We start from the raw sequence: 13,844 nt of genomic DNA, 5'->3' as shown, positions 1-13,844 counted from the left end.
ACTAGAGCTGAACTCAGATGCTTACCTGACTGAGCCTCCCAGGTGCCCCCAATAAAATAAACTTTTTAGCAATACTTTGAAAGAGAGAAGGAAGGAAGAAAGGGGGTGGCACATTAATATTAGAGACAAAAGGAACAGTTATAGAGTTTTAAAAATCATGAGATTATCATTTTTGTTGCTTTTAAGCCTGCCCCCCGATCTGATTATTAAGTGGTTGGTGGAACCCAAGGTAAAGTGAGCGGGGGCACGAAAGTAGATGGCACTGACAGAGGTGGTGCTGAGAGTTGGGACCCATGGCTGCAGAAATGTTTATGGACCATGCACAGCTTTTGGAGCTCAAACTCTGAGGTTTTAGAAGTGCTCAACTTTCTCTGGAGCAAGGCCATGGAGTATGCTCCTGGGGAGGAGGGAACTGGTCTTGGAGTGCATAGCATGGTGTAGACACCTCTGGGGTGCTCTGAGAGACAACAGTCCCCTTCCAGAAGTACTTTTGGAAGAGTTTATTGCCTCCCCAAAGATAAAATATGCTGCAGGTACCAGACAAAGGCCTTTCATCAGCAGGATGGAGAGGCTCTACTTTGGAGGATCACAGTTCAATAAATGCTGAAGTCAACCACAAGGAAAATTTGGACAACACTCAAATACATGGAGGTAAAAGAACATCTTACTAAAGAATGAGTGGGTTAACCAGGAAATTAAAGAAGAAATTTGAAAATACATGCAAACCAATGAAAATAAAAACACAACAGTCCAAACCCTTTAGGATGCAGCATAGGCAGTCCTGAGAGAAAAGTATATTGCAATTCAAGCCTGTCTCAAGAAGCAAGAAAGGTCCCAAATACACAGTATAACCTTACACCTAAAGGATCTAGAAAAGGAACAGCAAATAAAGCCTAAAGCCAGCATAAGAAGGCAAATAATAAAGATGAGAGAAGAAAAAAATGATATAGAAATAAAAACAAACAGTACAACAGATCAATAAAACCAAGATCTGGTTCCTCAAAAGAATAAACAAAACTGAAAAACCCCTAGCCAGACTTATCAAAAAGAAAAGAGAAAGGACCCAAATAGATAAAATCACAAATGAAAGAGGAGAGATCACAGCCAACACTACAGAAATCAAACAATTATAAGAGAATACTATGAAAAATTATATGCCAATAAACTGGGAAATCTGGCAAAAATGCACAAATTCCTAGAAATTCACACACTACTAAAGCTGAAACAGGAAGAAACAGAAAATTTGAAAAAAACCCATAACCAGCAAAAAAATTGAATCAGTTGTCAAAGATCTCCCAACAAACCAGATTCCTGGGCCTGATGGCTTCCCAGGGGAATTTTACCAGATATTTAAAGAAGAGTTAATGCCTATTCTTCTCAAAATGTTCCAAAAAATAGAAATGGAAGGAAAACTTCCAAACTCACTCTACAAAGCCAGCATTACCTTGGTTCCAAAACCAAAAACCTAGCTAAATAGGAGAATTACAGACCAGTATCCCTGATGAACATGGATGCAAAAATTCTCAAGAAGATACTAGCAAATCGAATTCAACAGTACATTATAAGAATTATTCATCATGATCAAGTGGTATTCATTCCTGGGCTGCAGTGCTGGTTCAATATTTGCAAACCAATCAAAGTGATATACCACGTTAATAAAAGAAAGGATAAGAACCATAAGTGGTCCTTTCAATAGATGCAGAAAGAGCATTTGGCAAAATACAGCATTCATTCTTGATAAAAACTCTCAACAAAGTAGGGATCGATGGAACATACCTCAGCATCATAAAGGCCATATAGGAAAGACCCATAGCTAATGTCATCCTCCATGGGGAAAAACTGAGAGCCTTTCCACTATGGTCGGGAACATGACAAGTGTGTCCATTCTCACCATTCATATTTAACATAGTACTGGAAGTCTAGCCTCAGCAGTCAGATAACATAAAGAAATAAAAGTCATCCAAATCAATGAGGAAGAAGTCAACCCTGACTACTTGCTAATGGCATGATATTCTGTGTATAAAACCCAAAAGATTCCACCAAAACATTGCTAGAACTAATACATGAATTCAGCAATGTCGCAGGATATAAAATCAACATGCAGAAATGTGTTGCATTTCTATACACCAATAATGAAGCAGGAGAAAAAGAAATCATGGAATTGATCCCATCTACAATTGCACCAAACACAATAAGATACCTAGAAATAAACCTAACTAAAACAGTAAAAGATCTGTATGCTGAAAACTATAACTTAATGAAAGAAATCTAAGAGGATGCAAAGAAATAAAAAAGTATTCCATGTTCATGTATTGGCAAAACAAACACAGATAGACATGTGATAGATAGATGATAGATAGATAGATGATAGATAAATAGATGATAGATAGATGATAGAGAGATAAACAGATAGACAGATAGGTAAATGTTAAATAAATCTGTTAAATGTCTATACTACCCAAAACAGCCTATAGCTTTAATGCAATCTTTATCAAAATACCACCAGAATTTCTCACAGAGCTAGAACAATCCTAAATTTTTTTTGGAACCATAACGACCCCGAATAGCCAAAGCAATCCTGAAAAAGAAAAATGAAACTGGAGGCATCACAATTCCAAATTTCAAGCTATATTACAAAGGTGTAGTTATCAAGACAGTATGGTAATGGCCCAAAAACAGACACATAGATCAATGGAACAGAATAGAGCACCCAGAAATTGACCTAGAACTATATGGTCAACTCATCTGTGACAAAGCAGGAAGGAATATCCATTGGAAAAATGCCAGTCTCTTCAACAAATGGTATTGGGAAAACTGGACAGTTACACACAGAAGAATGAAACTGGGCCAATTTATTACACCACACACAAAACTAAATTCAAAATGGATGAAAGCCATCAAAATCCTAGAGGAGAACACAGGTAGCAACCTCTTTGACCTCAGTGATAGCAGGTTCTTACTAGATATCTCGCTGAAGGCAAAGGAAACAAAAGCAAACACGAACTATTGGTACTTCATCAAAATAAAAAGCTGCGGCACAGCAAATGATACAATCAACAAAACTAAAAGACAACCTACAGAATAGGAGAAGATAATTGCAAGTGACATATCTGATAAAGGGTTAGTATCCAATATGTATAAAAAACTGATTAAACTCAACACCCAAAACACAAATAATTCAGTTAAGATATAGGCAGAAGTCATGAATAGACATTTTTCCAAAGAAGACATCTAGATGGCTAACAGACACATGAAAAGATGCTTGACATCATTCATCATCAGGGAAATACAAATCAATACAATGATGAGATACTGACTAACACCTGTCAGAATGGCTAAAACTAACAGCGCAAGAAATAACAGGTGTTGGTGAGGATGCAGAAAAAGGGGAGCCCTCTAACACTGGGGTGGGAATGCAAACTGGTGTAGCCACTCTGAGGAACAGTATGGTGGTTCCTCAAAAAATTCAAAATAGAACTACCCTATGACCTAGCAATTGCACTATTAGGTATTTACCCTAAGGATACAAAAATACAGATTCAAAGGGGTACATGCACCCTGATATTTGTAACAGCATTATCAACAAAGCCAAACAATGGAGAGAGCCTAAATGTCCATCGACTGATGAATGAATAAAGAAGATGTGGCATACATATAAAATGGAATATTATTCGGCCACCAAAAGAAGGAAATCTTGCCATTTACAATGATGTGGATAGGGCTAGAATGTATTATGCTAAGTGAAATAAGCCACTCACAGACAAATACTATCTGATTTCACTCATGTGGCATTTAAGAAACAAAACAGGTGAATATATGGGAAGGAGAAAAATAAGAGAGAGTGATACAGACCACAAGAGACTCTTAGTGATGGAGAAAAAAATGAGGGTTGATGGAGAGAAGTGGGTGGGAGATGGGCTAGATGGGTGATGGGTATTAAGGAGGGCACTTGTGATGAGCACTGAGTGTTGTATGTAAGTGATGAATCACTAAATTCTACTCTTGAAACCAATATTGCAGTGTATGTTAACTAACTACAATTTAAATAAAATATACAATTTTGAGATTTTTTATTCTTAGTGTATAATAATTCTACTAATTTTGTATGTTACTCTTCTATACTCCAATTTGTACAACTAACTTGTTAGTTTTAGTGGGTTTTTCCTGATTAACCTTGCAAATAGTATGTAAAAGATAATGTCATCTGCATAGGTTTCCAATCTGGAAGCCATTTGTTTCTTCATGTTACATGGTATTCTATTCAGTATAATTTTGGATAGAAGTGGTGTAATTGGACATTCTTCTCTTGGTCATAAACTGTAGCATAAAATACATGCACTTGTTATTTTTAATGGTTTTATAGTATCCCATCTGCAAATAGTGACAGTTTGACTTCTTTTCTAATATGGGTGCCTTTCGCTGTGGCTAGGACTTCAGTACTATGTTGAATAAAAGTAGTGAGAGTGGACATCCTTGTCTTCTTCCTTACTTTAGGGGAAAGTTCTCAGTTTTTCCCCATTGAGGATGATTTTCACTGTGGGTATTTTGTATATGGCTTTTATTATGTTGAGGTATTTCCTCTCCAAACCTATTTTGTTTAGAGTATTTATTATAAACTTATTTTGAATTTCGTCAAATGATTTTCCTGCATCTATTTAAATGAGCATATGATTTTATCATTGTTTTTTTTTAGTGTGCTCTACCAAATTGATTGATTTGTGACTGTGTGTCATCCTTGCATCTGTGGAATAAGTCCCACTTGATTGTGGTGGGCAATCCTTTTAACAGAAACAGCCCAAATGTCCATCATTTAAGGACATTAATGTCCTTAGGGAAGGACATGTAATATAGGGAAGGGAAATGTGATATAGGGAAGGGAAATGTAATATAGATCTTCATTTCACATGATATACAATGGAATACTACTCAGTCATAATAAAGGATGAAATTTTGCCATTTGTGACAACATGGATGGACCCAGAGGGTATTATGCTAAATGAAATAAGTCACTATATAATTTCACTTATATGTGGAATCTAAAAAGCAAAACAAATGAATAAACAAAAAGTAGAATTACACATATAAATACAGAGAAAAAGTGATGGTTGCCAAGACAGAGATAGTTGGGGCGTAGCAAAATGGGTGAAGGGGAAGTGGGAGAAATAAGCTCCCGGTCACACAATGTCATGAGAATAAAAGTTACAGCAGAAGGAATACAGTCAATTGTATTTTAATAGTATTGCATGGTCACAGATGGTAACTACTTGTAGTGAGCACAGCATAATGACATATACAGTTGTTGAGTCACTATGTTACGCACCTGAAACTAATGTAACATTGTTTATTTACTATATTTAAATAAGCTTTAAAAATAAAAAATAAAACACCTGTTTATTCATGATTAAATATGACATTAGCTGTACATGATTCTTAGATGTGCTTTGGTAGATATAAACAGTTCTCTTATACAGCTAGTTATCTGAGGGTTTTTAAATGATCAGCTTCGGGTGTTGTATGTAAGTGATGAATCACTAAATTCTATACCTGAAACTAATATTACACTGTATGTTAACTAACTGGAATTTAAATAAAAACTTGGGGAAAAATAAAATAAAATAAAAATAAAATGATCAGGTCTTTGTTTTGTCAAATGATTTTATATTTATTGAAATAATTATTTTTAGTCCTATAATTTACCAATATTATGCATTACATTAATTGAGTTTTGGATGTTAAACCAAATTTACATTTTAAAGATAATCCTACTTGTTCATAATGTGTAATTATTTTTATACACTGGTGGATTCAGTTTACACATTATTTTTGGAAAGTGGATGTGCCTATGTTCATGAAATACATGGTCTGTAGGTTACTTGTGATGGTGTTGCTCATTCTATTATCTGGATAATAACTGGCCTCATAAAATAAACTGGTAAATGAATTGGTAAATTTCCCAGTTCTTCCCCACTTTTGAAGTGTTTATAAAGGGCTGGTAAATATTCCTTATTAAATGTTTGATAACTTTATCAGTGAGCCCATAGCGTCTGGGTTTTTCTTTGTGAAATATTTCCCTAATCTCTTTACTTGCTACAGGTCTATTCATGTCTTCTATCCCCTCCCGAGTTTACTTAGATTATTTGTACCTATGTAGGAATTTAATTCTAATTGGTAGTATTCTTTGTTCCTAAGTTTCCATGCAAATTGAGATGGAGAAACAAAGAGTAATAATGTAGGAGAATGAGACTTTGGGGGCAGTTTATGAGTACCACTGTCACAGATTATAAAATTGTAGGAAGAAGAATATACCTACCACTCCTTTTTCTTTTAAGTGTATTTATTTATTTATTTATTTTGAGAGAAAGAGAGAGAGGACGTAGGAGGGGCAGAGAGAGCAGGAGAGAGAGAGAAAGAGAGAGAGATAGAGAGAGAGAGAGAGAGAGAGAGAGAGAGAGAGAGAGAGAGAGAGAGAGAATCCCAAGCAGGCTTTTCACTATTACCACAGATCCCGATGTGGTGCTCAAACTCATGAACGGTGAGATCATGACCTGATCCGAAACCAAGAGTCAGATGCCTAACCAACTGAACTACCCAGGCGCCCCATATACCTATCACTTCTGTAATTACTACTCATATTTATTGTTTGGGACAAAGAAAGTACAGAATAAAACAAATAGGGAAATATCCCATTCATTTTGGATTTTATCAAGACTGTGGACTAACTCTACCTTCTTTTTTGCATCAATAGTTAGGGCACAAAAATGAGTTTAAATATAATTATATAAAAATGGCATAGTAAATAAAGAATGGCATTGTGAAATTAATAATATTGTGATATTGTGATATGAAAATTTAAAAAGCTAGAGTGCTTAACAATTACACATGAGTTAGGCAATATCTAAACATATACACATAGACAAAATACCAAAGAATTTAGTGTATAAAATAAAAATTTATTAAAGAGAAAATAAGTTTTTGGATAATTATTTCATGAATAAGTTGTTTAAAATTGATTGTAATTTTCCCACATTTTTGCAACATATTTTTATTCTTTTGTGAGAACTAATTAGTACCAAAGGACTGACAGTGGCATAGACATTGTCCCAAATCTTCTGGCAATCTAGGATGATGGTGACACACACCCCTAACAGGATTACAGATGATGAAGTCCACCCAGTACACAATCACAAAGAAACTCACCAACAACAGGATGGTCTGGTTGGCTCTTTCCTTTGGGGAGACTCTTGAGGAGAGGCTGGTGCTGTGAAGGTGCTGGCACCGCCTCTGATGCCTGAACAAGTGAGTCAGCATGTATGTACTTGAGAGAAGCATGACTCCTATGAAGTAGACATCCCTGTATAATGTCAAAGTGAAAAACAGTGCCTTGATGCTGGAGGTTATAGGGAAAAGTGAACAGTATTTACTGACTTTCAGTAGACTGGTCTGGGTCATATTAGAAGATGCAACAGTAGGGGCACCTGGGTGGCTCATTTGGTTAAGGGTCTGACTTTGGCTCAGGTCATGATCTTGCAGTTCATGGGTTCAAGTCCCGCATTGGGCTCTGTGCTGACAGTTCAGAGCCTGGAGCCTGTTTCGGATTCTGTGTCTCCCTCTCTGTCCCTCCCAGACGCGTGCTCAGTCTCTCTCTCTCTCTCTCTCTCTCTCTCTCTCTCTCAAAAAAAAAAAATATTTAAAAATTTTAAAGAAGATGCAACAGTAAAAAAGATGGGATTAATACTGAGAGACAAACCGAGAAACCACAAGATGATGAAGGAATGGAAGATGTTATTTGTGCATTTATGTTTAAATCTACCCAACCAGGAGGTGATAGGGCTGATTGTAATGGCCTGGATTATGCTCAAGAGGTAGGTGATGCAGATGGAGAGAACTTTCATCAAATCTGCTCATGTAGAATAAAGCCTTACATTTGAAATCATTCAGAAAGTTTGGTGATTCAAACAGCTCTAGACAACAAAAACAGCATAGTGAAGAGTTTCATTATGTGGACAAAGGCCAAGTGACAGATGATCAGGTCAGTGGGCTTAGGTCTGTGATCCAGAAGGAATGTGAAGATGTGGAAGAGGAGGAAGGTGTTGGCTAAGATTCCAATGCCAACTTGTAAAAATTGACATAATTCAATAGTAACATGCATGGAAAGTGCAATCATCATAGTGGAAAAGAAGAAATGAATTTTGTACATCTAGAAAAAAAGACCTCACACCATCCATGTTATTTATGCTATAGTCAAAATCATCACCATTTTTTTTATTTCACCCAGTTAATCAGTAAACCTATGTTGTATAAAGTCTTAGAAATACAGTGTCAACATTATTTCTACATAAAATTGAGTATCTGTATCTATTTACAATCTATCATCTATCATCGTCATCATCATCATCATCAAGAAATCTCACACAACATACTCTCAATCATGCCAGAATAATGTAATAATGTGTACCCATTTCCCATACTCCCGTGATACATGCATTTCCCCTTCTCCTTCTCCTTCTTCCTCCTCTTCTTCTTCTCCTTCTTTTTCTTCTTCCTCTTCTTCCTCTTCCTCTTCTTTTTGTTTTACTGTTCTGTGTTTTGTTTTACTATTCTGTAAATATCATAATTTAGCCTATCTTATATTCAGCACCAATAATAGTAATGGCCATATAAAGGACTCATAGGTGTTTGTATAGTTGAACTGAAGTAAACTTTATGCTACTGGGGAAAAAAATCACCAAAACAGACAATTAAGAAAAAAATAATGTCCAAGAGGGAGGGAAGCAAACCACAAGAGACTCTTAAATACAGAGAATAAACTGAGGGTGAATGGGGGGGGGGGCAGGGGGAGGGGAAAATGGGTGATGGGCATTGAGGAGGGCACTTGTTGGGATGACCACTGGATGTTGTATGTAAGTAAATTTGACAATAAATAAATAAATTGACAAAAAAAAAAAAAGAAAAAAGAATGTCCAAATAAGTCTTCCAACACATACTGTGGCACTTTCTCTTCTTCCTCCTTCCTCCTTTCATAATACATGAAAAATTATATGTAAATAAATTGAACAATGTGCAATAAATTGATAAATTATGGGAAACATATAATCTTCCAAACTGAATCAGGAAAAAAAATAGAAAACTTCAATTTTTTCATAATGAAATTGAATCAGTAATAAAAAAATCTCTCAAAAAACAGTCTCCAGGACGATGTAGATTCAGAGGTGAATTCTACCAAACATTAAATTTTTTTAAATGTTTATTTTTAGTTTTGATAGAGAGAGACAGAAAGTGGAGGAGGGGCAGAGAGTGGGAGACAGAGTCCAAAGCAGACTCCAGGCTCTGAGCTGTCAGCACAGAGCCTGAAGCAGGGCTCCAACTCACAAACCTCAAGATCATGACCTGAACTGAAATTGGATGCTTAACCACCTGAGTCACACAGGTGCCCCATCCAACAAGCATTTAAAGACAAGTTAGTACTTATTATTCTCAAATTATCCCAAAAAATAGAAAAGGAAAGAAAACTTACAAATTAATTCTACAAGGCCAAAATTACAGATACCTACATCAGACAAAAACACTACAAAAACAAAAGGAAACTATAGCCACAAATCTCTGATGAATATAGACGCAAAAAAATCCTCAAAAAAATATTAGCAAACAGAATTCAGCACTGCATTAAAAAATAATTTACCACCATTGAATGGGATTTATTTTAGAGATGCAAGAATGCTTAAATACTCAGAAGTCAATCAGTGTGATATATAACATTAACAAGAGGAAAAATAAAAATTATATGATCATCTCAATAGATGCAGATAAGGTATTTGACAATATAAAGCCTTTGTTTATAATAAAAACTCTCAACAAAGTGTGTTTAGAGGAAACATAGATTGATATAATAAAGGGAATATATGACAAGCCCATGCTAACACCACACTCAATGGTGAAAAAAGGTAAGTTTTTCCTCTAATATTAGGATCAAAGTAAGGATGTCCATACTCATCACTTTTGTTGAAAATAGTACTGGAAGTCCTAGCGAGAACAATCAGACAAGAAAAAGAATAAAATTAATCCATATTGCTAAGGAAGAAGTAAAACCATCATTATTTGCAGAAGGCACAACACTATGTATAGAAAACTCTAAAGAATCCGCTCAAAATATTAGAATTGAAAAATTAATAGTTTTATTATATAAAATTAATGTACAGCAATCCATTGAATATCACTACACTAATAATGAAGTAGCAGAAAGAGAATTTAGGAATGTATTTAACCAAGAACGTGAATTACCTATACTCTGAAAACTATGTGATATTGATAAAAGAAATTGAAGATAACACAAACAAATAAAAATATATTTCATGCTCATGTATTGGAAGAACAAAGATTGTTAAAATGTACACACTACCCAAAGCAACCTACAGATTCAGTGCAATCCCTATCAAAACACCAATAACATTTTTCACTGAACTAAAAAAAAATCCTAAAATTCATATGGAATCACAAAAGATCTCCAATAACCAAAGCAATCTTGAAAAAGAAGAAAAAAGTATGGAGGCATTACAATTCAAGATTTCAAAGTACACTAGAAAGCTATAGAAATCTGAACAGTATACTACTCGCAAAAAAATAGACACATCGGTGGAACACAGAAAAATTCCACATTTATATTATTATTTAATTTATATAAAAGGAGGAGGCAACAATATACAATGAAAAAACAGTACTTTCAATAAATTTGGGGTGGCAAAACTAGAGTTACATGCAAAAGCATGAAACTGGACCACTTTCTAAAACCACATACACAAAAATAAACTCAAAATGGATGAAATGCCTAAACTTGGGTAGAAAAAAAAATACCTTTGTGGTAACTGAAAAAAAAAATTAAATAGCTAAATTTGATAACTGAAAACATAAAACTTCTAAAAGAAATAGGCAGTAATCTCTTGGACACTGACTGCAACAACACTTTTCTAGATATGTCTCCTCAGGCAATGAAACAAAAGCAAAACAAACTATTGAAAATACACCAAAATAAAAAGCTCATGCTAAACAAAGAAAACCATCAACAAAACAAGAAGACAACCTACCAAATGGGAGAAGGCATTTGCAAATTATATTTCTGATAAGGGGTTATATACACAATATATATAGAATATACAGGAGAAGGCTTAAGACGCTAAAGTAGGGGGACCCTGGGCTTTCTTCATCCCTCAAACACAGTTCTATTGAACTGGTCTGATTACCGTGGTCTGATTACTTGGAACACCTAGGATATTGATCTAAGGACTAGTAGAATGATCTCCACAGTGGAAGGGAGACAGCTTGGCAGGTGTGAGGTATGTGGAAGTGAATTGGGGGAGAGAAAAATGGCCATGCCACAAAGGGGAGGGAACCGTTTCTGTAGAGATAGAAGGGCTAGAAAGAGAGAAGGGTTGAGAGAGTGTGGCAATGAGTTAGCACAAGAGGAAAAACCTCTCTGGACCATGGACTGGGGAGGGAGAAGTACTGAGTGTTCCAGTTCTTTTTTTCAAACAGCTTTTGGAGCTCAAACTCTGAGGTTTTGGAAGTGTGTGACTTTCTCAGGAGTGGAGCTGTGGTGTGCACTTCTGGGGAGGAGGGAGCTGGCCCCAGAGTGCATAATGAGGTGTAGACATCTCTGAGGTGCACTGGGAGAGAACCGTCGCCTTTGTTGAGTACTTTTGGAAGAGGGTTTCTTGACTCCACAAGGACAAAAGACCCTGCAGGTGCCAGGCAAAGGCCTTTCATCAACAAGGTGGAGAGACTCTATGTTGAACAAGGGGAGAAGATCCATGCCATGCTGGGTCCTTTAAAAATTTAGGTTTTGAATCTCAGCCATATGCCAAAGATAAAATACAGGATAGTTGTGGGGCAGAGTGAGCTGACTGCCCTCACTATTCTGTGAGGGCTGCCTGAACAGCAGGTTTGAAAATCCTGGTCTAGGGGTGAAAGATTGGGATGGTGGCATTTTTCCCCCAACACCAACATGGTGGGACCTCAGAGAGCAAAACAGCCCCCACTGGAGGCAGGACTCACTTACCTGCCCCTCCTAACCTGGCAGCTGCTTATTTACTGGGGCAAGACTGACTCTGAGCCATCGCAGCTGGCCTCATCTCCAAACTAGCACAGCCAGCACCCGCCTCCCACACCCATGCACAAAAACCAGACAACTCTTTTTTTTTTCCTATTTTTCCACCTTCTTTTTTTCTTTTGGAATCAGGATCATGTTTCTTTCTTTCTTTTTGTTTTTCCATTTCCTTTTCTCTCTCTCCCTCTCTCTCTCTTTTGACCACACTTTATTCTGTTCTTTTTCCTTTTTTTTTTTTTCCTTTTCTTCTCTTTTCTTCTTCTTAGTTTTTCCTTTCTTTTTCTTTGGAATAAGCCTTATATTTTTTTATTCTCTTTTTTTTTAATGTTCCTTTTCCTTTTCTCCTTTTTTGAGATCATGCTCCACCCATTTTTTCCAAGTTTACTTCAACAAACAGATCAAATCAGACTTAGTTAAAGGTCCAAACACTCCACCACTGCAAGCAAGGATGAGCTCTGCAGAGGACTTAAACCAATAATATGAAAATACAGGTAAGGTGAATAATTTTACAGGAAAATATAAATGACGAAAATTGATTTATTTGTCAATTCTGGTCTATTCAGATACTGAATATATTTTTATAATAGTTACGCATCACTTGTCCCCAAAGCTCTTGTCCAGATGGTTCCCTGAGTTAATGCTAGAAAACCAACAGTTCTGTGGTGCATAAAAAAAAAAAATTCTTGGCAAAGAAGATGGAAAGTTTCATTATTTGTTCTAAGATTGCTGTGCAATCTTTTTTTTTTTATAATTTTATTTTTAAGAAACACAAGGTGAGGCTTGAACTCACAACCTGGGATCAAGAATCACATGGTCCACCAACTGAGCCAGGTGCCCCAGCCACATAATCTTTACTTCAAATTGATGAGAATAATACTGGGGGTGGCAGTGGGGAGAGAATTAAATGTAGGGAAATTACATACCTACCTCACTAATGAATATAGAAGAAAAGCTGATATTAAATATTAGTATACAGAGAAGAATATTGTAAAAGTACTACACCAGGACTGAGTAGAATTTATTCTAGGAATACAAGAATTCTTCAGCTTTGGTGTAGATGACATAATAGAGCTCTCTCTTTACTGCAGAAAGAATCACAGGTTTGATGTCCATGAATGTGGAGCACCATCTTTAAGATCAGATCTTTTTTTTTTTTTCATTACAACTTCCTTATATAATTCAGTCTCTGTCCAACTCTAAGTTTGGACCAACTCTCTGAAAAAGCATAATCAAAGTATAGTAACCAGAGTTCATCCACTTCCTTCCTTCAAGTGGAAGGATTCATGTGAATGCTGTTCTCAAAGGGCCTGCATTCAGCTGGTAGCTTCTTTACAACCAATTCTCATTCTACACAGTTCTGCATATTATGAGAGGATGCTGGCTAACTCTACTGCAAAGAAAGTCTTCTGAGGTGGGAGTGCCTAATGCTGATGCCTTAGGGCAACACTCTTCAAGTTATCCCAGAAATGTCCATTGACCTTGTAGACTTCAGGCTTGTTGTGCAGTGTGTGAAGCCCTTGCTGCTCCAAACCCCTCCCTCCTCCCAGGACCCAGCTAAGGATGTGTGCCTGCAACTCAGAGAGCAGACAGTGTACTTATCCCACTCTCTCACTGTGTGTGTGTGTGTGTGTGTGTGTGTGTGTGTGTGTGCGCGCTTTACCATCTGTATGACAAATGTACAGTGGTATGATGGGGTTCTTGAGCAAAAGGCTAAGAAAAAATTCTTGAAAGTCTTTGGTGCAAGAAA

The 13,844-nt window shown here is 36.3% G+C and overlaps 1 pseudogene; it reads right to left on the bottom strand.

The window, feature by feature from the left end:
* Positions 1 to 6,929: 6,929 nt before the first annotated feature.
* LOC109260626 (putative vomeronasal receptor-like protein 4) lies at positions 6,930 to 8,167 on the bottom strand (annotated as a pseudogene).
* Positions 8,168 to 13,844: the final 5,677 nt, after the last annotated feature.

The sequence above is a fragment of the Panthera pardus genome, unplaced genomic scaffold (genome assembly GCF_024362965.1).
Source record: "Panthera pardus isolate Hobbes unplaced genomic scaffold, ASM2436296v1 HiC_scaffold_2, whole genome shotgun sequence".
Taxonomy (NCBI): Eukaryota; Metazoa; Chordata; class Mammalia; order Carnivora; family Felidae; genus Panthera; species Panthera pardus.
The sequence above is the reverse complement of the archived record's forward strand: the minus strand, read 5'-3'. Positions and strand labels throughout refer to the sequence as shown.